The sequence below is a fragment of the Nicotiana tabacum genome, chromosome 4 (genome assembly GCF_000715075.1).
Source record: "Nicotiana tabacum cultivar K326 chromosome 4, ASM71507v2, whole genome shotgun sequence".
NCBI lineage: Eukaryota > Viridiplantae > Streptophyta > Magnoliopsida > Solanales > Solanaceae > Nicotiana > Nicotiana tabacum.
In genome coordinates, this window is record NC_134083.1 from 38,898,138 (window position 1) to 38,924,448 (window position 26,311).

The window sequence follows — 26,311 nt, forward strand, 5'->3', positions numbered from 1 at the left end:
TTTCGGAAGATTTAGAATTTAATTGAAAGAGAAATTCTCATTTGAAGTTTAAATAGAAAGAGTTGACCAAAGAGTTGATGTTTGAGCAAATGACCTCGGAATAGAATTTTTATGATGTCAATAGATTCGTATGGTGATTTCGGACTTAGGCGCGTGTTCGTATTTGGATTTGGATGTCCGTAGGACAATTCGACACATTTTGGCGAAAGTTGGAAAATAGACGATTTTCAGAAAGTTCGATTGAAGGTTGAATTTTTGATAAGGAGGTTAGAATCCAATTCTGGAAATTGGAATAGGTCCGTTATGTCATTTACGACTTGTGTGCAAAATTTGAGGTCAATCGGACTTGATTTGATAGGTTTCGGCATCGAATGTTGAAGATGGAAATTTCATAATAGACTAAAGTTTCAAGTGAGTTTGCACAAGACCTAACTTCAAACGAGCATACCTCTCTTGATATGAAGATTTATATGTTGTGTTACCTATCAAAAGAAATGTCTATGTGTCTAGTTTCCAACGCTTCAAACCATTTGTCATTTGGACATTCCTACAAATAGTTATGACACAATTACCAAAGGCTGAAAAAATGCGATTTTGCGACTAATTCTGCGATCGTAGAACCATTATGCGATCGCAGAAGTAGTTATGCGACCGCAAAATGGTCGCAAACCTGTCCAGTGAAGTCCATTTCTGGGCATCGATTTTGCGGTGTATTTTGCGACCCGCATACCCATTCTGCGGTCCATTATGCGACTGCAGACCTGCTTTTGGAGAGTTAATTTTTCTATTTTCATAACCCAACCCCATTTTGATAAATAGGCTTTGGGACTCATTTTGGAGCAATTATCTGATGATTTTAGAGAGAGGTGAGAGTATTTTAGAGAAAGAAGGAGGGAACCTAACATTCTAATAATCCAATCTTCAAGAATCAAGGAAGCTAATCACAAGATCTTCATCAAAGAGGTAAGATTCAACCCCTAGTCTTCAATTTCGAGTTTGGGATAAAAGATTGGTGATTGGGAGTATGATTCTTGAGTGTAAGAGTATTTTGTATACATGCTTGTACCAATAAGGTTTGTGGGAAGATTGTTGAGATCAAATAAGTAAAGATTGGGTTGTGGAATGAAGGAAATCTTGTAGAAGAACCTTGTAACTAAATTTGCACACCTAGTGTTTGATAAAATGCTCAAATGAGCTGAAACCATGAAAATATTCCTAATTATGGTTCACTTTTGTTATGCTTCTAAATAGATTGAAGTTTCTAGAATTTTTGGAACCTCGTAGTAATGTAAGGAAGGCTCAAGAAAGATTGGAGCCGTCCGGAGATCAATTCAAGCAAGAAGGCGATTTTAGAATATTGGCCTAACTTCAAAAGGTAAGTGTCTTGCTTAACCTCGAGTGGGGGAATTACCCCTTAGGCATTGAGTCTTATGTGCCATTTGTGAAATGTGAAAAGCCGTGTACGCGAGGTGACGAGTACGTACTCGGGCTTATACGTGCAAAATTCATTGAAATAAAGTCTTAGGCATTATTGCGTAGTAAATTGAGAAATTGTGGAAAATTATTAAATCATCTGTTTGCCATGCCTAAATCCTTATTGTTGAATTTGTTTTTATATGATAATTTGATGTGATTATTACTTGAAATATTTATGAAATTTCGTGAGTATTGTTGGTTTAATATTTCTTGGAAATTAATTTCAATATGAATATTCTTATACAAATAATTAATTTAAGCGAGCTTAAGAATAAGTGTTAATATAATTATCTAAATTTGCATTAATGAAGATTTTGCTTTATGTTTAGTAATTTCTATCTCAATTGATTGTTTTTGGGTGTTATATACATTGTGTGGAGCCTCGTGCTATTTGTTGTGAAATTAATTGATTTTATTATATCTTTGGAATTTGGTTGTAGCCATTGGGCAAATTATGATATGAATTGATTTTATTATATTGTCATATTAATTTTCTGTGTAAATTGTTGTATTGTGTGAGTTACTAGAGATAAGAGTGGCATTTCACAGTTAATATTATGTGGGTATAAGGGTGGCAATAGGAGCGATAAGGGTGGCTATTGATATTATCTGGGCGAAGAGATAAGGGTGGCAATAGGAGCGATAAGGGTGGCAATAGGAGCGATAAGGGTGGCTATTGATATTGTCTGGGCGGAGCGATAAGGGTGGCTATAGGAGTGATAAGGGTGGCAATAGGAGCGATTAGGGTGGCTATTGTCAGGGACGATATGTGATGATGTGGGGTTGTGTTGTTGATAATTTTCATGTGATGTTGGGATTTTCTTGTGTTTATTTCCATACCTTATTAAACTTGTCTTGTTGTTGGTAAATTGATAACAATCTGATTTATGTTTAAATTGAGAGTTTGTGGCTATTGCCGGGCGGATTATAAAATGAAATATGGGCACGAGGTGCCGTGAGTAAATAATGAGAATATTTGGCATGTGAATTATCCGTGCAGTTGTGATATGAAATGTGGGCCCGGGGTGCTGTGATGAAATAATAATGATAATTGGCACGTGAATTGTCCGTGCAGTTTGTGATATGAAATGAGGGCACGAGGTGCCGGAGAAATATGATGATTTAATTATGGGCACGAGGTGCCGTGGTAATATGAAAATGGGCTGAGACCTGTGTTTACGAAAAATATGAAAATGGGCTGAGACCAGTATTTTTATGATTATGAAATGAGGTGTCACATGGTGACTTTTTAATTGAAAGAATTATATTCAAAATATTTATTTGGAACGATTTTTACATAGAAAGTATTATATAAAATAATTTTATTTGAACAGATTTATTGAAAGAATTATATTTGAAAAATAATTATTTTAGAAAATTATATTTGAAAGAGAGTTATTTGGAAGAATTATATGTGAAAGACATTTATTTGAAGGACTTGATTTAATTGGGTGTACTTGTGTTTATTAATTGTTGAGTGATATTAATGGTATTCTTGTTGTCTGTTATGCATATCACTGGTTGTTCCATGTTGTCCTATTGTTATTTGTTTTCTATTATTTTGTATATTATATTGCACAGGTTATTAGACTAGTGAGTGTCTTGATTATACCTCGTCTCTACTCCATTGAGGGTAGTCTTGATACTTACCGGATACCGGCCGTGGCGTACTCACACTACACTTCTGCACATTTTGTGCAGAGCCAGGTATTGAAGATATCGGACTTGAGCAAAGTTAAAGCGCGATCATAAGGATTCAAGGTAGAGCTGTTTGGCCGTCGCAGTCCCTTGGAGTCTTTACATTTCATTGTACTGTTAATTATTAATCAAACAGTATTGTATATTCGGTCCTCGTGATCATTCCATGTATTCAGTTAGAGTTCGTGACTCAGCACTACCGGTCTTGGGAGGTTGTATATTGTAATTATTTCCGCTGTTAGTTTAAAAAAATGGCTTCAAAAGGTAATTAAAATCGGCATACCTAGTCTTAGAGACTAGGTGCTATCACGGCGCTTGAGGTGGGATTTTGGGTCGTGACAAGTTGGTATCAGAGCTCTAGGTTCATAGGTTCTATGAGTCACGAACGAGTCTAGTAGAGTCTTGCGGATCGGTACAGAGACATCTTTACTTATCTTCGAGAGGCTACAGAACTGTTAGGAAATTTCCATTTCTTTCATTCCTGTCGTGCGGAATTTGTTGAATTTGGAATTTGAACCTTTGTATCTCCATTCTCTCACAGATGGTGAGGACACGTGCTACTGGGTTAGCTGAGCAGGCATCCGCACATACTGCTAGGGCTGCAAGAGGCCGGGGCCGAGATAGAGGTCGAGGAAGGGCACGTGCTGCGACTAGAACACCTGTCAGAACAACAATTGAGGAGCCACTAGTAGCTCCAGTTGGGGGACAGGTACCAGAAGCACCTGTTGTTACCCCAGTTTTCAGGAGACTTTAGCATAGTTCCTGAGTATGTTTGGTACATTAACTCAGGCGGGATTGATCTCTATTGCACCAAATATTCCGCAGATTAGGGGAGTAGCTCAGACTCCTATCACAACTCCAGAGCAGCAGGTTCACGTTGGTCAGTTTTCGGGTGTAGTACCGGTACAACCTGTTATTCCGGTTCGGCCTGAGGTCAGGACCGAGGCATCAGAAGAAGAACAAAAAAGACTTGAAAGGTTTAAGAAATATGATCCACCAAATTTCAGTGGCACAGCTACAGAGGATGCCCAAGGATTTCTGAAAAATTGTCACCGTATTCTTGGGTATTGTGGAAGTGAGCGAAGTTTCCTTTACTACATTTCAACTGTCCGGTGCAGCGTATCGGTGGTGCCAAACCTATGAAGAAGGTAGACTAGCCGATGCCACATCACCAACTTGGGCTCAATTTTCGGAAATGTTCTTGAAAGAGTTTGTTCCCCAGACTCTCAGAGATGTGTGGCGCACAGAGTTTGAACGGTTGCATCAAGGAACTATGAAAGTGTCAGAATATGCTATCAGGTTCAGTGAGTTAGCCCATCATGCACCTATCTTAGTTCTGACAATCAGAGAACGGGTCTGCAGATTTATTGAGGGGCTCGATTATGATATTAAAATATGTATGGCTCGAGAATTGCAAACTGATACTCCATTTCAACAAGTAGTGGAGATTGCAAGGAATATTGAGGGTGTTTTAGGCGAGGAAAGGGAGTCTAAGGAGGCTAGAAGGTCTCGAATATTTGGAGGGTTCAGTGGGTTTTACTCTTCAGCTAAAACCCATTATAGCGGAAGCTCGAGCAGTCGGTCAGCTCATTCCGCACATCAGATTACTCAGAGTGCTCCAGTTTTTAGTGCACCACCGACACGAGATTCTTACAGTGGTTATTCCAGTTATCCGGCACAGACTCAGTACGAGCAGCCGCAACCTCAGAGGGGTTGTTATGAGTGTGGTGATACTAGGCATATCATGAGAGATTGTCCCAGACTTGGGAGGGGTGTATTTCATCTGAACACTCCAGCCACAAGATTTATCCCAGTTGATACTCCACATGCACAGTCAGTTAGAAGTGAAGGACAGACGGGTAGTGGGCGCTTAAGAGGTGGAGGCCCGACCCATTAATTTAATCACTATGATTTGGCTGAGGCCAATACAACAGATGGTGTTGTTACAGGTAGGATCCTAATTTTATTATAAAAGGATATTTTCCTTAATTTGATTCAGTTTTGAATATTGAGGTGAGTTCTCCTATTATGCTCCACTTATGGGTGAGCTTCATAAACTTGTGACCCACTTATATGTTATCCTTGTTGGGAGATTTGAAGGTGTGAGCCCGTGTCTGTCATTTTATTTTTGGTACACCATTGAGGGCTATAAGCCCAAAAGAAATTTTTATTATTCATTATAGTGGGTTTAATATGTTTCGGAATAATTGATTCCAATTTTTATGAGTTATATGCTCTACCGGTAGGAGTGTTCATTATATGTTGTGAAAATTGTTTTTGAAATATAGTGAAAAGAGGAAAGAAAGGAAATTAAAAATTTCAGTTGGCACAATGTGCAAAATACTTGTGATTCAGAGTTGAGGACGAGATCCTTGCATTTTCACATGATGTGAAATATTTAAACTGGGCTGCAAGCCGTGATGGAAGTTATGTAAGGACGAGGTCCTTGTGGTGAAATATTTATGAGTTTAAAATTTTTTCTTTGTGAAATTTAATTGTACAATAGTATTAATAAGGAGTCATGTCTGTTAGGTTTATTTGATAATTCTTGTATATTTTTCTGTGCATACTCAACCATTTTGGTGCTGTAAATATTGAGTTTTAACCTATGAGATGAGTGCCCAGGTGGCGTTAAATGTGACTCATTAATCCGAGTAAGCAATCATGAGGTCTTCATGCCTCACATTCTGTTGTAAGTGTTGTGAAAATTCGAAATAAGGTGATGATTAACATGAGATTAATTGATGATGCTGGAATTAATTATGAATATCTTTTAAGACCAGAGATGTGGTGATGAGCATACATATGATGTGCTTCATGTCCTGATATCATTATGATAATGCAGTGCTTGTAATGCTGAGATTACTGTTATTGATATATACCTTGTGGTATTTTGTTGGGTTGTGGATGTATTGTTAGGAGTTGTTTTGGTGTTACTCTGGCAGGTGGATAGGCCCAATTACAGGGGGGACTCTGCCGAAATTTCTGAAAAATTTGGGAGTTAGTAAAATTTGGAGGATTGAGATTTGCAAAGGAAGAGATAAATATGTTATGTGTTTGAGGGCGAATGATCCAAAGCGGGGAAGAATGTAGCAACCCGGAAAAAGATTTAAAGTACTTCAACACTATCAAGAAAGTTGATGTGTGCGTAGGCACGAGTTACTATAGCCAGTTGAGACTAATACCGTGTGTCGAAGTGAAAATCAGGCCTTTTGGAAATGATTGGAGAGTTAGGGAATTTGCTTTAAAGCTTATAAGAATGGAGAGAAAAAAAAATCTCAATTGAGATGGTGTCGTCCGACCCGTGTTAAATTGCGGGAACATAGAATCACCCACAAGTATGTGTGTAAGAATACACTCAGTAATTAAAAGTCCTCAAAAAGATTCTTGGCACGTTCGAGATGAACGTATGTTTAAGAGGTGGAGAATGTAACGACCCAACTTGTCGTTTTAAGAATTAATGCCCCGTTCAACGACTTAAGGTCCCGAGAAATTTCATAATATGTATTATGACCCGCGGGTGTGGTCGAGTTTGATTTTCGGAAGATTTAGAATTTAATTGAAAGAGAAATTCTCATTTGAAGTTTAAATAGAAAGAGTTGACCAAAGAGTTGATGTTTGAGCAAATGACCTCGGAATAGAATTTTTATGATGTCAATAGATTCGTATGGTGATTTCGGACTTAGGCGCGTGTTCGTATTTGGATTTGGATGTCCGTAGGACAATTCGACACATTTTGGCGAAAGTTGGAAAATAGACGATTTTCAGAAAGTTCGATTGAAGGTTGAATTTTTGATAAGGAGGTTAGAATCCAATTCTGGAAATTGGAATAGGTCCGTTATGTCATTTACGACTTGTGTGCAAAATTTGAGGTCAATCGGACTTGATTTGATAGGTTTCGGCATCGAATGTTGAAGATGGAAATTTCATAATAGACTAAAGTTTCAAGTGAGTTTGCACAAGACCTAACTTCAAACGAGCATACCTCTCTTGATATGAAGATTTATATGTTGTGTTACCTATCAAAAGAAATGTCTATGTGTCTAGTTTCCAACGCTTCAAACCATTTGTCATTTGGACATTCCTACAAATAGTTATGACACAATTACCAAAGGCTGAAAAAATGCGATTTTGCGACTAATTCTGCGATCGTAGAACCATTATGCGATCGCAGAAGTAGTTATGCGACCGCAAAATGGTCGCAAACCTGTCCAGTGAAGTCCATTTCTGGGCATCGATTTTGCGGTGTATTTTGCGACCCGCATACCCATTCTGCGGTCCATTATGCGACTGCAGACCTGCTTTTGGAGAGTTAATTTTTCTATTTTCATAACCCAACCCCATTTTGATAAATAGGCTTTGGGACTCATTTTGGAGCAATTATCTGATGATTTTAGAGAGAGGTGAGAGTATTTTAGAGAAAGAAGGAGGGAACCTAACATTCTAATAATCCAATCTTCAAGAATCAAGGAAGCTAATCACAAGATCTTCATCAAAGAGGTAAGATTCAACCCCTAGTCTTCAATTTCGAGTTTGGGATAAAAGATTGGTGATTGGGAGTATGATTCTTGAGTGTAAGAGTATTTTGTATACATGCTTGTACCAATAAGGTTTGTGGGAAGATTGTTGAGATCAAATAAGTAAAGATTGGGTTGTGGAATGAAGGAAATCTTGTAGAAGAACCTTGTAACTAAATTTGCACACCTAGTGTTTGATAAAATGCTCAAATGAGCTGAAACCATGAAAATATTCCTAATTATGGTTCACTTTTGTTATGCTTCTAAATAGATTGAAGACTGGAGCCGTCCGGAGATCAATTCAAGCAAGAAGGCGATTTTAGAATATTGGCCTAACTTCAAAAAGGTAAGTGACTTGCTTAACCTCGAGTGGGGGAATTACCCCTTAGGCATTGAGTCTTATGTGCCATTTGTAAAATGTGAAAAGCCGTGTACGCGAGGTGACGAGTGTATTCTCGGGCTTATACGTGCAAAATTCATTGAAATAAAGTCTTAGGCATTATTGCGTAGTAAATTGTGAAATTGTGGAAAATTATTAAATCATCTGTTTGCCATGCCTAAATGCTTATTGTTGAATTTGTTTTTATATGATAATTTGATGTGATTGTTACTTGAAATATTTATGAAATTTCGTGAGTATTGTTGGTTAAAAATTTCTTGGAAATTAATTCCAATACGAATTTTCTTATGCAAATAATTAATTTAAGCGAGCTTAAGAATAACTGTTAATATAATTATCCAAATTTGCATTAATGAAGGTTTGCTTTATGCTGAGTAATTTCTATCTCAATTGATTATTTTTGGGTGTTATATATATTGTGTGGAGCCTTGGTCTATTTGTTGTAAAATTAATTAATTTTGTTGTATCTTTGGAATTTGGTTGTAGCCAGTAGGCAAATTATGATATGAATTGATTTTATTATATTGTCATGTTAATTTCCCGTGTAAATTATTGTGTTGTGTGAGTTACTACTTTGGGGAGGTAAGAGTGGCATTTCACCGTAAATATTATGTAGGTATAAGGATGGCAATAGGAGTGATAAGGGTGGCTATTGACATTGTCTGGGCGAAGCGATAAGGGTGGCAATAGGAGCACTAAGGGTATCAATAGGAGCGATAAGGGTGTCTATTTATATTGTCTGGGCGGAGCGATAAGGGTGGTGGCTATAGGAGTGATAAGGGTGGCAATATGAGCGATAAGGGTGGCTATTGTCAGGGACGATATATAATGATGTGGGGTTGTGGTGTTGATAATTTTCATGTGATGTTGTGATTTTCTTGTGTTTATTTCCATACCTTATGCAACTTGTTTTGTTGTTGGTAAATTGATAACAATCTGATTTATATTTATTTTGAGAGTCTGTGGCTATTTCCAGGCGGATTATAAAATAAAATGTGGGCACGAGATGCCGTGAGTAAATAATGAGAATATTTGGCACGTGAATTGTCCGTGCAGTTGTGATATGAAATGTGGGCACGAGGTGCTGTGATGAAATGATAATGATAATTGGCACGTGAATTGTCCGTGCAGTTGTGATATAAAATGAGGGCACGAGGTGCCGGGAAAATATAATGATTTAATTATGGGCACGAGGTGCCGTAGAAATATGAAAATGGGCTGAGACCCGTATTTTTATGATTATGAAATGAGGTGTCACATGGTGACTTTTTAATTGAAAGAATTATATTCAAAATATTTATTTGGAAGGATTTTTACTTAGAGAATATTATATGAAATAATTTTATTTGAAAGATATTTATTTGAGGAAATTATATTTGAAAATATTTATTGAAAGAATTATATTTGAAAAATAATTATTTGAAAAAATTATATTTGAAAGAGAGTTATCTGGTAGAATTATATGTGAAAGACATTTATTTGAAGGACTTGATTTAATTGGGTGTACTTGTGTTTATTAATTGTTGAGTGATATTAATGGTATTCTTGTTGTCTGTTGTGCATATCACTGGTTGTTCCATGTTGTGCTATTGTTATTTGTATCCTATTATTTTATATATTATATTGCACAGGTTATTAGACTAGTGAGTGTCTTGACTGTACCTCGTCTCTACTCCATTGAGGTTAGTCTTGATACTTACTGGGTACCGACCGTGGCGTACTCATACTACACTTCTGCACATTTTTGTGCAGAGCCGGGTATTGAAGATATCGGACTTGAGAAAAGTTAAAGCGCGATCATAAGGATTCAAGGTAGAGCTGCTTGGCCATCGCAGTCCCTTGGAGTCTTTTTATTTCATTGTACTGTTAATTTGTAATCAAACAGTATTGTATATTCGGTCCTCGTGATCATTCCATGTATTCAGTTAGAGTTCGTGACTCAGCACTACCAGTCTTGGGAGGTTGTGTATTGTAATTATTTCCGCTGTTAGATTTTAATTCCAAAAAAAAAAAATTGGCTTCAAAATGTAATAGAAATCGGCTTACCTAGTCTTAGAGACTAGGTGCCATCACGACGCCTGTGGTGAGATTTTGCGTCGTGACTGGGATCAACCGGGAGTATATGTGTAAAAGTAAAATCATCAATTTGGTAACCTCAAAATAATTCTTAGCACGTTCGAGGACGAACGTTTGTTTAAGAAGTGGAGAATGTAACGACCCGACTTGTCGTTTTAAGAATTAACGCCTCGTTCAGTGACTTAAGGTCTCGAGCAGTTTCATAATATGTATTATGACCCGCGGGTGTGGCCGAGTTGAATTACTGAAGATTCGGAATTAAATTAAAAGAACAATCCTTATTTAGAAGCTTAAATGTAAAGAGTGGACCGGAGAGTTGACTTTTGAGTAAACTGCTCCGTAATAGAATTTTGATCATGTCAATAGCTCCGTATGGCGATTATGGACTTAGGAGCATGTCCGAAAAATTATTTGGAGGTCTGCAGTGGAATTAGGCTTGAAATGGCGAAAGATGAATTTTTGAAAGGTTTGACCGGGAGGTTGACTTTTTGATATCGGGGTCGGAATCCAATTCTGGAAATTGGAATAGCTTTTTTGTGCTATTTCTAACTTGTGTGCAAAATTTGAGGTCATTCGGACGTGGTTTGGGAGGTTTCGACGTCATTTGTGAAATTTGGAAATTTCTAAGTTCATTAGGCTTGCATCCGTGTGTAATTCGTGTTTTTGGTGTTGTTGAAGGTGATTTGAAGGTTCGACTAAGTTCGTATGATGTTATGGGACGCTTTGGTATGTTTGGTTGAGGTCCCGAGGACCTCGGGTGTGTTTCAGATCATTTTGTGCTACTTTGGATGCTGATTTGATGATATCTGGTATTGTTCTTCGCGTTCGCGAGGAGCCTCTAGCGTTTGCGAAGAAGGATTTGACTTCTGGGATTTTGTTCTTCGCGTTCGCGAAGAGACTCTCCCGTTCGTGAAGAAGGAAATCTCTGTTGCAATAGTCTGAATTTGGAGGCTCATATCTCGCAATCTATAAGGAATTTGGAGATGATTGAAAAATGAAAGTTGTAGCCCTTTGTGTCTAGTTTTCAGAAAGGTAAACCATTGGTCATTTGGAGTTGTGTACCAATCGTTATGGTGGATAAATTACAGGCTATCTGGGAAGGGTTTGGAAATCTCTGCTGCACAGGGCTGACTTTGGAAGCTTATATCTCGCAATCTATAAAGAATGAGGAAATGAGCAACAAATTAAAGTTATATCCCGTTGAGTCTAGTTTCCAGAAAGGTACACCATTTGTCATTTGGAGGTATGTACAAAAAGTTATGACTATTATACTAGAGGCTGTCTGAGAAGAGTTTGAAAATGGTTGTTGGAGAATTTGTTCATCGCGAACGCGAGAGAAGGGGTCGCGAACGCGAAGAACAAATCCCTGGGTAGCAGAATAAAGTCCAAATTCGTCTCATTTTTCCATATTTGGACCAAGGAAGCTCAGGTGAGACGATTGTTCGAAAGTTTTTCAAGGAAAACATTGGGGTAAGAATTCCTAACTTGATTTTGGTTAAATTACATGAATCTAGTGTTATTTTTATCACTAAATTAGTGAATTGGGTTTAAAATGGTAGAAATCCTCTAGACTTTAATTTAAGATTTGAAGGGCGATCCGTCATCGAAATTTGATAATTTTGGTATGGTTGAACTCGTATCGGAATAGGTATTCGGATTTCGTAAAAATTTTGTCGGGTTTCGAGGGCCGGGCCCCATGCTTACTTTTCAGAATAAAATTTTAAGTTGGTGTTTTATTATCCGGAATTATTATGAATTTTAATGGAGTGGTACAATTAATTTGGATAGATTTGAACTGTCCGGAGGTCAATTCAAGCAAGAAGGCGATTTTAGAATATCGGCATAACTTCAATAAGGTAAGTATCTTGCCTAACCTCAAGTGGGGGAATTACCCCTTAGGCATTGAGTCTTATGTGGAAATTGTATGATTTGAAAGCCGTGTACGCGAGGTGACGAGTACGTACTAAGGCTTATATGTGCAAATTTTATTGGTTTAAAGTTTTGGGCATTCTTATGTATTAAATTAGATAATTGTTGGCATTAGTAAATCCTTGAATTATCACGCCTCATTCCTTATTTGTCAAGTTTGTATTTTATATAATAACTTGGTGTTATTGTCATTTGGATTTTATGTGAATTACGTGTGTTTGTTAATTTGATATTTTTTTTTAGAATTAAATTCATGATGGAATCCTTATCTGCAAATATTTATTAAATATGTTTAAATTGAGGAGTAAATATAATTATCAAGAATTTGGATTGATGAAGGTGTTGCCCTATTGTCACGACCCAATTTCACGTATAAGCTGTGATGGCGCCCAACACTACAGCTAGGCAAGCCAACTAATATATTAAGCATACATTGATAAAATTTAAAACCAAGAAAATATAATAAAACCCAAACTCTACCAATGTGTGTGCCAAGACCTGGTGTCACAAGTGTATGAGCATCTAGTAGATTACACAAAAACCTCAAATACTGTATGAAATAAAAATAGACAGAATGCAAAATACAAATAGAGACACTAGTAGTTGCAGAACGGATCAGAGAAACAGCTTACCACTATGCCCCTAGATAACGTGGGTGTAAGACGATAGGTCCCCCACTAGTACTTGCCTCAGTTCCTGCACAAAAAAAGTGCAGCAAGTGTAGTATGAGTACATAAACACTGTGTACCCAGTAAGTATCAAGCCTAATCTCGAAGTGGTAGAGACGAGATGACCGACTTTGACACTCACTATGGGTCAATAATAATAATTGAAATATTACTAGGATATTTAAGTCAACATGATTTACAGAATTTAAAAATAATTTATTTAATCAGCGAAAATAATCAAATTCCTTCAAATGCAACAATTCTCAATATATTAATTAAATTCCTTCAATTCAAATAATTTCCTATTTAACAATTAAATATCATTTACAGGAATAATAATTAACTCTTTAACAAGCAAGAATAATAATTCATTAAATTTCAAGGATTTTCTAATTTATCAATTAATTTCGCAAGTTGTAATAAACTATTAAAGTATCGTGTGATTTTTTTATTATTAAGCACGATTTCTGCCGAGGACGTACGGCCCGATCCAGAGTGTCGTGTAAACTACCGAGTGACGTGCGGCGCGATCCATAGATGCATCTATCTTGCCGAGGCGTTCGGCCCGCTCCACAACAACAGAGGATATTTTCTTATGTACCTCCGGAAGGAGAGTATATTTATTATAAGATAAATTCGGGAGGAGAATAATTTCATTTAACAATTAATTAATTTAAACAGAAAATCAAGCCAATGAGATTTCCATCCTTTAATATCTTTATCTAACAATTCACAATGTATTCATATATATCAATTAAATATTAATTAATCAAAGAATACAATTTACACAAGTAATGCATGCTTTGAGTCCTAAACTACCCGGACTTTAGTATTAATAGTAGCTACGCACGGACTCTCGTCACCTCGTGCGTACGTAGCCCCCACAATTAGCAACAATTATTTAATTTTTAATCACCTATGAGAAAATTTTCCCCTCACAAGATTAGACAAGAGACTTACCTCGTCTTGCTCCAATTTAATCCACTAGAGGGCCTTTTCCACGATTATCCAACTCTGTCTCGCTCAAATCTAGCCAAAAATAATTCAATACAATCACTAAAAATTATAGGAATCAATTCTATAAGAAAATACTACATTTTCAATAAAAATTCCGAAATTAATTAAAAATTCGTCTGTGGGAATCACTTCTCGGAATCTGACGAAAGTTACAAAATATGAACACACACTCAACCACGAGTCTACCCATCCAAAATCACTAAATTCCGATAACAATTCGGCCCTCAAATAATCAAATCTATCCAAGAGGCTTTTCAAACTTTTCCAACTCAATTTACCAATTAAATGATAAAAATAGTGATGGATTCGGGTAATTTAACCAATATTGAGTTAAGAAAACTTACCCCGTTGTTTTCTCTGAAAATCTCCCAAAAATCGCCTAAATCCGAGCTCCAAATCGTTAAAAAGTCCCATTTTCAGAATTTAAACTCTCTGCCGAGTGATTTCTTCTACGTGATCGCGAACTTCCACACGCGATCGCATAGCACAAATTTTACTGCCAAAACATTAACCATACGCGATCGCGGAAAGTTCCACGCGATCGCGAAGCACAGTCTGCGCAAGCCTACGCGATCGCGAGCCTCCTCACGCGATCGCGAAGCATTAAGCGCATGGCCCAGCTCATCCCCAGTTTCCCCTACGTGATCGCAAACAACCACACGCGATCGCGATGCACAAGCTGGCCTAACCTACGCGATCGCAAACGTGCCCACGCGATTGCATAGAACGAATTTCCAGCTGCCCAAAATAAGCCTACGCGATCGCAACCCCATTCACATGATCACGTAGAGCAAATCCATCTCTGTCCAAATTACTCTACGCGATCACAAACCAACTTACGCGATCGCATATAATGAAATCAGAAGAAAATACCAGCAGTTATCAGCAGTGTTCCAAAGGCCAAAAATGATCCGTTAGCCGTCCGAAACTCACCCGAGCCCCTCGGGACCTCGACCAATTATACCAACAAGTCCCAAAATATCATACGAACTTAGTCGAACCCTCAAATCACACCAAACATCCCTAAAACCACGAATCATCCCCCAATTCAAATTTAACGAAACTTAAGACTTCCAACTTCTACATTAGGTACCGAAACCTATCAAATCAAGTCCGATTGACCTCAAATTTTGCACACAAGTCATAAATGACATAACGGAGCTATGAAAATTTTCAAAACTAGATTCCAACTCCGATATCAAAAATTCAACTCCCAGTCAAACTACCAAACTTAAATTCCTATTTTATCCATTTCAAGCCTAATTTAACTACGGACTTCCAAATAAAATTTCGAACACGCTCTGAAGTCCAAAATCACCATACGGAGCTGTTGGAATTGTCAAAATTCTATTTCAAAGTTGTTTTCTCAAAATGTTGACCGAAGTCAAACTTAGCACTTTAAGGCCAACTTAAGGAACCAAGTGTTCCGGTTTCAATCCAAACACTTCCAAATCCCGAACCAACTATCCCCGCAAGTCATAAATCATTAAAAGCACATACGGGAAGTTTTATTTTAGGGAACGGGGTTCTAAACGTTAAAATGATCGATTGGGTCATTACATTCTCCACCTCTTAAACAAACGTTCGTCTTCGAACGGGTTTAGAATTGTACCTGGAGTGCTGAATAAGTGTGGATATCTGCTCTGCATGTTTTCCTCGGCCTCCCAAGTCTCTTCCTCAACTAGTTGGCCCCTCCACTAGACCTTTATTGCAGAAATCCTCTTGGACCTCAACTGGCGAACTTGTTTATCAACAATGGCAAATGGCTCTTCTTCATAACCCAAACTCTGATCTAGCTGAACTGTGCTGAAGTCCAACACATGTGATAGGTCAGCATGATACTTCCGGAGCATAGATACATGGAAAATCAGATGAACTCCCAATAGATTGGGAGGAAATGCAAGCTCATAAGCTACCTCCTCAACTCGTTTCAACACCTCAAATGGGCCTATAAACCTTGGGCTCAACTTGCCCTTCTTCCAGAATCTCATAATTCCCTTCATCGGCGAATCTCATAATGATAAATCACACGCTTTCTGATCCGTGTAACTCTTTTGTCTTGACTGTGCTGTACGAAGTTGCTCCTGAATCAACTTTATCTTTTCCAAGGCATCCTTTACCAAATCAGTACCATATAACTTAGCCTCACCGGGCTCAAACCATCCGATAGGTGAACAGCATCGACGGCCATATAAATCCTCAAATGGAGCCATCTCGATGCTGGATTGGTAACTATTATTATAAGCAAACTCGGCCAAAGGCAGGAAACGATCCCACTGACCTCCAAAGTCAATCACACATGCCCTGAGCATATCCTCCAAAATCTGAACTATCCGCTCTGACTGCCCATCGGTCTGTAGATGAAAGGCTGTGCTGAGCTCTACACGGGTCCCCAACTCACTCTGTACTGCTCTCCAGAAATGTGAAGTAAACTGAGGGACTCTATCTGATATGATGGAAATTGGCACACCGTGCAACCGAACTATCTCTTGAATATAGATCTAGGCCAACCTCTCTGAAGTATACGTAGTCACAACAGGAATAAAATGTGCCGACTTAGTCAACCTGTCAACAATCACCCAAACTGCATCAAACTTCCTCAAGGTCCGCGGCAACCCAACTACAAAGTCCATAGTAATTCATTCCCATTTCCACTTTAGTATAGTCATCTGCTGAAGTAGGCCACCTGGCCTCTGGTGCTCATATTTAACTTGCTCGAAATTTAGACACCTAGCTACATACTCAACTATGTCCTTTTTCATTCGTCGCCGCCAATAATTCTGCCTCAAATCACGATACATCTTCGTAGCACCTGGATGAATAGAATACCGAGAACTGTGTGCCTCCTCTAGGATCTTTTTCCTCAGTCCATCCACATTAGGAACACATAGACGATCCTAGAGTCGCAGAACACCATCCATTCCAATAGTAACTTTCTTGGCACCACCTCGTAGTACCGTTTCTCGAAGAACCATTAAAAATTTTGAAGTACTTAACACTATAAAGAAAATTGATGTGTGCATAGGCACGAGTTACTATAGCCAGTTGAGACTAATACCGTGCGTTGTTGTGAAAATTAGACTTTTTGGAAATGTTTGGAGCGTAATAAATTGGTCTTAAAGTTTACAAATATGGATAAAAGAAATAATCTCAATTGAGATGGTGTTGTCGGGCTTATCTCAAATGCGGTAATGCGGGATTGTAACGACCCGACTTGTCGTTTTAAGAATTAATGCCCCGATCAACGACTTAAGGTCCCGGAAAATTTCATAATATGTATTATGACCCGCGGGTGTGGTCGAGTTTGATTTTCGGAAGATTTAGAATTTAATCGAAAGAGAAATTCTCATTTGAAGTTTAAATAGAAAGAGTTGACCAAAGAGTTGGCTTTTGAGAAAATAACCTCGGAATAGAATTTTTATGATATCAATAGCATCATATAGTGATTTCAGACTTAGGCGCGTGTTCGTATTTGGATTTGGATGTCCGTAGGACAATTTGACGCATTTTGGCGAAAGTTGGAAAATAGATGATTTTCAGAAAGTTCGATTGAAGGTTGAATTTTTTATAACAAGGTCGGAATCTGATTCTGAAAATTGAAATAGGTCCGTTATGTCATTTATGACTTGTGTGAAAGATTCTAGGTCAATCGGACTTGATGCGAAAGGTTTCGGCATCGAATGTTGAAGATGGAAATTTCATAATAGACTAAAGTTTCAAGTGAGTTTGCAAAAGACCTAACTTCAAACGAGCATACCTCTCTTGATATGAAGATTTATATGGTGTGTTACCTATCAAAAGAAAGGTCTATGTGTCTAGTTTCCATCGCTTCAAACCGTTCATCATTTGGACATTCCTACAAGACGTTATTACCAAATTACCAAAGGCTGGAAACATGCGATTCTGTGACCAATTCTCCGATCGCAGACGTAGTTATGCGACCGCAAAATGGTCGCAAACCTATCCAGTGAAGCCCATTTCTGGGCATCGATTTTGTGGTGCATTTTGCGACCCACATATCCATTCTGCGGTCTATTATGCGACCACAGACCTGCTTTCGGAGGGTTAATTTTTTTATTTTCATAACCCGACCCCATTTTGATAAATAGGCTTTGGGACTCATTTTGGAGCAATTATCTGATTATTCTAGAGAGAAGTGAGAGTATTTTAGAGAGAGAAGGAGGGAACCTAACATTCTAATCATCCAATCTTCAAGAATCAAGGAAGCTAATCACAAGATCTTCATCAAAGAGGTAAGATTCAACCCCTAGTCTTCAATTTCGAGCTTGGGGTAAAAGAATGGTGATTGGAAGTATGATTCTTGAGTGTAAGAGTATTTTGTATATATGCTTGTACTAATAAGGTTTGTGGGAATATTGTTGAGATCAAATAAGTAAAGATTGGGTTTTGAAATGAAGGAAATCTTGTAGAAGAACCTTGTAACCAAATTTGCACACCTAGTGTTTGATAAAATGCTCAAATGAGCTGAAACCATGAAAATCTTCCTAATTATGGTTCACTTTTGTTATGCTTCTAAATAGATTGAAGTTTCTAGAATTTTTGGAACCTCGTAGTAATGTAATGAAGGCTCAAGAAAGATTGGAGCCGTCCGGAGATCAATTCAAGCAAGAAGGCGATTTTAGAATATCGGCCTAACTTCAAAAAGGTAAGTGACTTGCTTAACCTCGAGTGGGGAAATTACCCCTTAGGCATTGAGTCTTATGTGCTATTTGTGAAATGTGAAAAGCCGTGTACGCGAGGTGACGAGTACGTACTCGGGCTTATACGTGCAAAATTCATTGAAATAAAGTCTTAGGCATTATTGCATAGTAAATTGGGAAATTGTGGAAAATTATTAAATCATCTGTTTACCATGCCTAAATCCTTATTGTTGAATTTGTTTTTATATGATAATTTGATGTGATTGTTACTTGAAATATTTATGAAATTTCGTGAGTATTGTTGGTTTAATATTTCTTGGAAATTAATTCCAATATGAATATTCTTATGCAAATAATTAATTTAAGCGAGCTTAAGAATAAGTGTTAATATAATTATCTAAATTTGTATTAATGAAGGTTTTGCTTCATGCTGAGTAATTTCTATCTCAATTGATTGCTTTTGGGTGTTATATACATTGTGTGGAGCCTTGGGCTATTTGTTGTGAAATTAATTGATTTTGTTATATCTTTGGAATTTGGTTGTAGCCATTGGGCAAATTATGATATGAATTGATTTTATTATATTGTCATATTAATTTTCTGTGTAAATTGTTGTGTTGTGTGAGTTACTATTTTGGGGCGATAAGAATGGCATTTCACCATTAATATTATGTAGGTATAAGGGTGACAATAGGAGCGATAAGGGTGGCTATTGATATTATCTGGGCGAAGAGATAAGGGTGTCAATAGGAGCGATAAGGGTGGTAATAGGAGAGATAAAGGTGGCTATTGATATTATCTAGGCGGAGCGATAAGGGTGGCTATAGGAGTGATAAGGGTGGCAATAGGAGCGATAAGGGTGGCTATTGTCAGGGACGATATGTGATGATGTGGGGTTGTGGTGTTGATAATTTTCATGTGATGTTGGGATTTTCTTGTGTTTATTTCCATACCTTATTAAACTTGTCTTGTTGTTGGTAAATTGATAACAATCTGATTTATGTTTAAATTGAGAGTTTGTGGCTATTGCCGGGCGGATTATAAAATGAAATATGGGTACGAGGTGCCGTGAGTAAATAATGAGAATATTTGGCACGTGAATTGTCCGTGCAGTTGTGATATGAAATGTGGGCATGAGGTGCTTTGATGAAATGATAATGATAATTAACACGTGAATTGTCCGTGCAGTTTGTGATATGAAATGAGGGCACGAGGTGCCGGAAAAATATGATGATTTAATTATGGGCACGAGGTGCGGTGGAAATATGAAAATGGGCTGAGACCCATGTTTACAAAAAATATAAAAATGGGCTGAGACCCGTATTTTTATGATTATGAAATGAGGTGTCACATGGTGACTTTTTAATTGAAAGAATTATATTCAAAATATTTATTTGGAAGGATTTTTACTTAGAAAGTATTATATGAAATAATTTTATTTAAAATATATTTATTTGAGAAAATTATATTTGAAAAGATTTATTGAAAGAATTATATTTGAAAAATAATTATTTGAGAAAATTATATTTGAAAGAGAGTTATTTGGAAGAATTATATGTGAAAGACATTTATTTGAAGGACTTGATTTAATTGGGTGTACTTGTGTTTATTAATTGTTGAGTGATATTAATGGTATTCTTGTTGTCTGCTGTGCATATCACTGGTTGTTCCATGTTGTCCTATTGTTATTTGTTTCCTATTATTTTGTATATTATATTGCACAGGTTATTAGACTAGTGAGTGTCTTGATTGTACCTCGTCTCTACTCCATTGAGGTTAGTCTTGATACTTACTGGGTACCGACCGTGGCGTACTCATACTACATTTCTGCACATTTTTGTGCAGAGCCAGGTATTGAAGATATCGAACTTGAGCAAAGTTAAAGCGCGATCATAAGGATTCAAGGTAGAGCTGCTTGGCCGTCGCAGTCCCTTGGAGTTTTTTCATTTCATTGTACTGTTAATTTGTAATCAAACAGTATTGTATATTCGGTCCTCGTGATCATTCCATGTATTCATTAGAGTTCATGACTCAGCACTACCAGTCTTGGGAGGTTGTATATTGTAATTATTTCCGCTGTTAGTTTAAAAAAATGGCTTCAAAAGGTAATTAAAATAGGCTTACCTAGTTTTAGAGACTAGGTGCTATCACGGCGCTTGGGGTGGGATTTTGGGTCGTGACAAGTTAGTATCAGAGCTCTAGGTTCATAGGTTCTACGAGTCACGAACGAGTCTAGTAGAGTCTTGCGGATTGGTACAGAGACGTCTGTACTTATCTTCGAGAGGCTACAGAACTGTTAGGAAATTTCCATTTCTTTTATTCCTGTCGTGCGGAATTTGTTGAATTTGGAATTTGAACCTTTGTATCTCCATTCTCTCACAGATGGTGAGGACACGTGCTACTGGGTTAGCTGAGCAGGCATCCACACATACTGCTAGGGCTGCAAGAGGCCGGGGCCGAGATAGAGGTCGAGGAAGGGCACGTGCTGCGACTAGAACACCTGTCAGAACAACAATTAAGGAGCCACTAGTAGCTCCAGTTGGGGGACAGGTATCAGAAGCACCTGTTATTACCCCAGTACTTCAGGAGACTTTAGCATAGTTCCTGAGTATGTTTGGTACATTAACTCAGGCGGGATTGATCTCTATTTCACCAAACATTCCGCAGATTAGGGGAGTAGCTCAGACTCCTATCACAACTCCAAAGCAGCAGGTTCACGTTGGTCAGATTTCGGGTGTAGTACCGGTACAACTTGTTATTTCGGTTCGGCCTGAGGTAAGGACCGAGGCATCAGAAGAAGAACAAAAAAGACTTGAAAGGTTTAAGAAATATGATCCACCAACTTTCGGTGGCACAACTACAGAGGATGCCCAAGGATTTCTGGAAAATTGTCACCGTATTCTCCGCACCATGGGTATTGTGGAAGTGAGCGGAGTTTCCTTTACTATATTTCAACTGTCAGGCGCATCGTATCGGTGGTGGCAAACCTATGAAGAAGGTAGACCAGCCGATGCCACACCACCAACTTGGGCTCAATTTTCAGAAATATTCTTGAAAGAGTTTGTTCCCTAGACTCTCAGAGATGCGTGGCGCACAGAGTTTGAAGGGTTGCGTCAGGGCACTATGAAAGTGTTAGAATATGCTATCAGGTTCAGTGAGTTAGCCCATCATGCACCTATCTTAGTTCCGACAATCAGAGAATGGGTCCGCAGATTTATTGAGGGGCTCTATTATGATATTAAAATATGTATGGCTCGAGAATTGCAAACTGATACTCCATTTAAACAAGTAGTGGAGATTGCAAGGAAGATTGAGGGTGTTTTAGGCGAGGAAAGGGAGTCTAAGGAGGCCAAAAGGTCTTGAAGATCTGGAGGGTTCAGTGGGTTTTACTCTTCAGCTAAAACCCATTATAGCGAAAGCTCGAGCAGTCGGTCAGCTCATTCCGCACATCAGATTACTCAGAGTGCTCTAGTTTTCAGTGCACCACCGACACGAGATTCTTACAGTGGTTATTCCAGTTATCCGACACAGACTCAGTACGAGCAGCCGCGACCTCAAAGGGGTTATTATGAGTGTGGTGATACTAGGCATATCATGAGAGATTGTCCCAGACTTGGGAGGGGTGGATTTCATTTGAACACTCCAGCCACAAGCTTTATCCCAGTTGATACTCCACATGCACAGTCAGTTAGAAGTGGAGGACAGGTGGGTAGTGGGCGCTTAAGAGGTGGAGGCCCGACCCGTTGATTTAATCACTATGATTTGGCTGAGGCCAATACACCAGATGGTGTTGTTACAGGTACGATCCTGATTTTATTATAAAAGGATATTTTCCTTAATTTGATTCAGTTTTGAATATTGAGGTGAGTTCTCCTATTATGCTCCACTTATGGGTGAGCTTCATAAATTTGTGACCCACTTATATGTTATCCTTGTTGGGAGATTTGAAGGTGTGAGCCCGTGTCTGTCATTTTATTTTTGGTACACCATTGAGGGCTATAATCCCAAAAGAAATTTTTATTATTCATTACAGTGGGTTTAATGTGTTTCGAAATAATTGATTCCAATTTTTATGAGTTATATGCTCTACCGGTAGGAGTGTTCATTATATGTTGTGAAAATTATTTATGAAATATAGGGAAAAGAGGAAAGAAAGGAAATTGAAAATTTCAGTTGGCACAATGTGCAAAATACTTGTGATTGAGAGTTGAGGACGAGATCCTCGCATTTTTACATGATGCGAAATATTTAAACCGGGCTGCAAGTCGTGATGGAAGTTATGTAAGGACGAGGTCCTTGTGGTGAAATATTTAAGAGTTTAAAATTTTTCCTTTGTGAAATCTAATTGTACAATAGTATTAATAAGGAGTCATGTCTGTTAGGTTTATTTGATAATTCTTGTATATTTTTCTGTGCATATTCAGCCATTTTGGTGCTATAAATATTGAGTTTTAACCTATGAGATGAGTGCCCAGGTGGCGTTAAATGTATTTCATTAATCCGAGTAAGAAATCATGAGGTTTTCATGCCTCACATTCTGTTGTAAGTGTTGTGAAAATTCGAAATAAGGTGATGATTAACATGATATTAATTGATGATGCTGAAATTAATTATGAACATCTTTTAAGACCAGAGATGTAGTGATGAGCATACATATGATGTGCTTCATGTCCTGATATCATTATGATAATGCAGTGCTTGTAATGCTGAGATTACTGTTATTGATATATACCTTGTGGTATTTTATTGGGTTGTGGATGTGTTGTTAGGAGTTGTTTTGGTGTTACTCTGGCAGGTGGATAGGCCCAATTACAAGGGGGACTCTGCCGAAATTTCTGAAAAATTTGGGAGTTAGTAAAATTTGGAGGATTGAGATTTGCAAAGGAAGAGATAAATATGTTATGTGTTTGAGGGCGAATGATCCTAAGCGGGGAAGAATGTAGCAACCCGGAACATTTTTTGAAGTACTTCAACACTATCAAGAAAGTTCATGTGTGCGTAGGCACGAGTTACTATAGCCAGTTGAGACTAATACCGTGTGTCGAAGTGAAAATAAGGCCTTTTGGAAATGATTGGAGAGTTAGGGAATTTGCTTTAAAGCTTATAAGAATGGAGAGAAAAAAAATAATCTCAATTGAGATGGTATCGTCGGACCCGTGTTAAATTGCGGGAACATAGAATCACCCACAAGTATGTGTGTAAGAATACACTCAGTAATTTAAAGTCCTCAGAAAGATTCTTGGCACGTTCGAGACGAAAGTATGTTTAAGAGGTGGAGAATGTAACGACCCGACTTGTCGTTTTAAGAATTAATGCCCCGTTCAATGACTTAAGGTCCCGGGAAATTTCATAATATGTATTATGACCCGCGGATGTGGTCGAGTTTGATTTTCGGAAGATTTAGAATTTAATTGAAAGAGAAATTCTCATTAGAAGTTTAAATAGAAAGAGTTGACCAAAGAGTTGACGTTTGAGCAAATGACCTCGGAATAGAATTTTTATGATGTCAATAGATTCGTATGGTGATTTCGGATTTAGGTGCGTGTTCGTATTTGGAATTGGAAGTCCGTAGGACAATTCGACACATTTTGGCGAAAGTTGGAAAATAGACGATTTTCGGAAAGTTCGATTGAAGGTTGAATTTTTGATAACGAGGATGGAATCCAATTCTGGAAATTGGAATAGGTCCGTTATGTCATTTACGACTTGTGTGCAAAATTTGAGGTCAATCGGACTTGATTTGATAGGTTTCGGCATCGAATGTTGAAGATGGAAATTTCATAATAGACTAAAGTTTCAAGTGAGTTTGCACAAGACCTAACTTCAAACGAGCATACCTCTCTTGATATGAAGATTTATATGTTGTGTTACCTATCAAAAGAAATGTCTATGTGTCTAGTTTCCAACGCTTCAAACCATTTGTCATTTGGACATTCCTACAAATAGTTATGACACAATTACCAAAGGCTGAAAAAATGCGATTTTGCGACTAATTCTGCGATCGTAGAACCATTATGCGATCGCAGAAGTAGTTATGTGACCGCAAAATGGTCGCAAACCTGTCCAGTGAAGCCCATTTCTGACAATCGATTTTGCGGTGCATTTTGCGACCCGCATACCCATTCTGCGGTCCATTATGCAACCGCAGACCTGTTTTCGGAGGGTTAATTTTTCTATTTTCATAACCCGATCCCATTTTGATAAATAGGTTTTGGGACTCATTTTGGAGCAATTATCTGATGATTTTAGAGAGAAGTGAGAGTATTTTAGAGAGAGAAGGAGGGAACCTAACATTCTAATAATCCAATCTTCAAGAATCAAGGAAGCTAATCACAAGATCTTCATCAAAGAGGTAAGATTCAACCCCTAGTCTTCAATTTTGAGTTTGGGGTAAAAGATTGGTGATTGGAAGTATGATTCTTGAGTGTAAGAGTATTTTGTATACATGCTTGTACTAATAAGGTTTGTGGGAATATTGTTGAGATCAAATAAGTAAAGATTGGGTTGTGGAATGAAGGAAATCTTGTAGAAGAACCTTGTAACCAAATTTGCACACCTAGTGTTTGATAAAATGCTCAAATGAGCTGAAACCATGAAAATCTTCCTAATTATGGTTCACTTTTGTTATGCTTCTAAATAGATTGAAGTTTCTAAAATTTTCGGAACCTCGTAGTAATGTAAGGAAGGCTCAAGAAAGAGTGGAGCCGTCCGGAGATCAATTCAAGCAAGAAGGCGATTTTGGAATATCGGCCTAACTTCAAAAAGGTAAGTGACTTGCTTAACCTCGAGTGGGGGAATTACCCCTTAGGCATTGAGTCTTATGTGCCATTTGTGAAATGTGAAAAGCCGTGTACGCGAGGTGACGAGTACGTACTCGGGCTTATACTTGCAAAATTCATTGAAATAAAGTCTTAGGCATTATTGCATAGTAAATTGGGAAATTGTGAAAAATTATTAAATCATCTGTTTGCCATGCCTAAATCCTTATTGTTGAATTTGTTTTTATATGATAATTTGATGTGATTGTTATTTGAAATATTTATGAAATTTCGTGAGTATTGTTGGTTTAATATTTCTTGGAAATTAATTCCAATATGAATCTTCTTATGCAAATAATTAATTTAAGCGAGCTTAAGAATAAGTGTTAATATAATTATCTAAATATGCATTAATGAAGGTTTTTCTTTATGCTGAGTAATTTCTATCTCAATTGATTATTTTTGGGTGTTATATATATTGTGTGGAGCCTTGGTCTATTTGTTGTGAAATTAATTGATTTTGTTATATCTTTGGAATTTGGTTGTAGCCATTGGGCAAATTATGATATGAATTGATTTTATTATATTGTCATGTTAATTTTCCGTGTAAATTATTGTGTTGTGTGAGTTACTATTTTGGGGAGATAAGAGTGGCATTTCACCGTTAATATTATGTAGGTATAAGGGTGGAAATATGAGCGATAAGGGTGGCTGTTGATATTGTCTGGGCGAAGTGATAAGGGTGGCAATAGGAGCGATAAGGGTAGAAATAGTAGCGATAAGGGTGTCTATTGATATTGTATGGGCGGAGAGATAAGGGTGGCTATTGGAGTGATAAGGGTGGCAATAGGAGCGATAAGGGTGGCTATTGTCAGGGACGATATGTGATGATGTGGGGTTGTGGTGTTGATAATTTTCATGTGATGTTGTGATTTTTTTGTGTTTATTTTCATACCTTTTGCAACTTGTTTTGTTGTTGGTAAATTGATAACAATCTGATTTATGTTTAAATTGAGAGTCTGTGGCTATTTCCAGGCGGATTATAAAATAAAATGTGGGCACGAGGTGCCGTGAGTAAATAATGAGAATAATTGGCACGTGAATTGTCCGT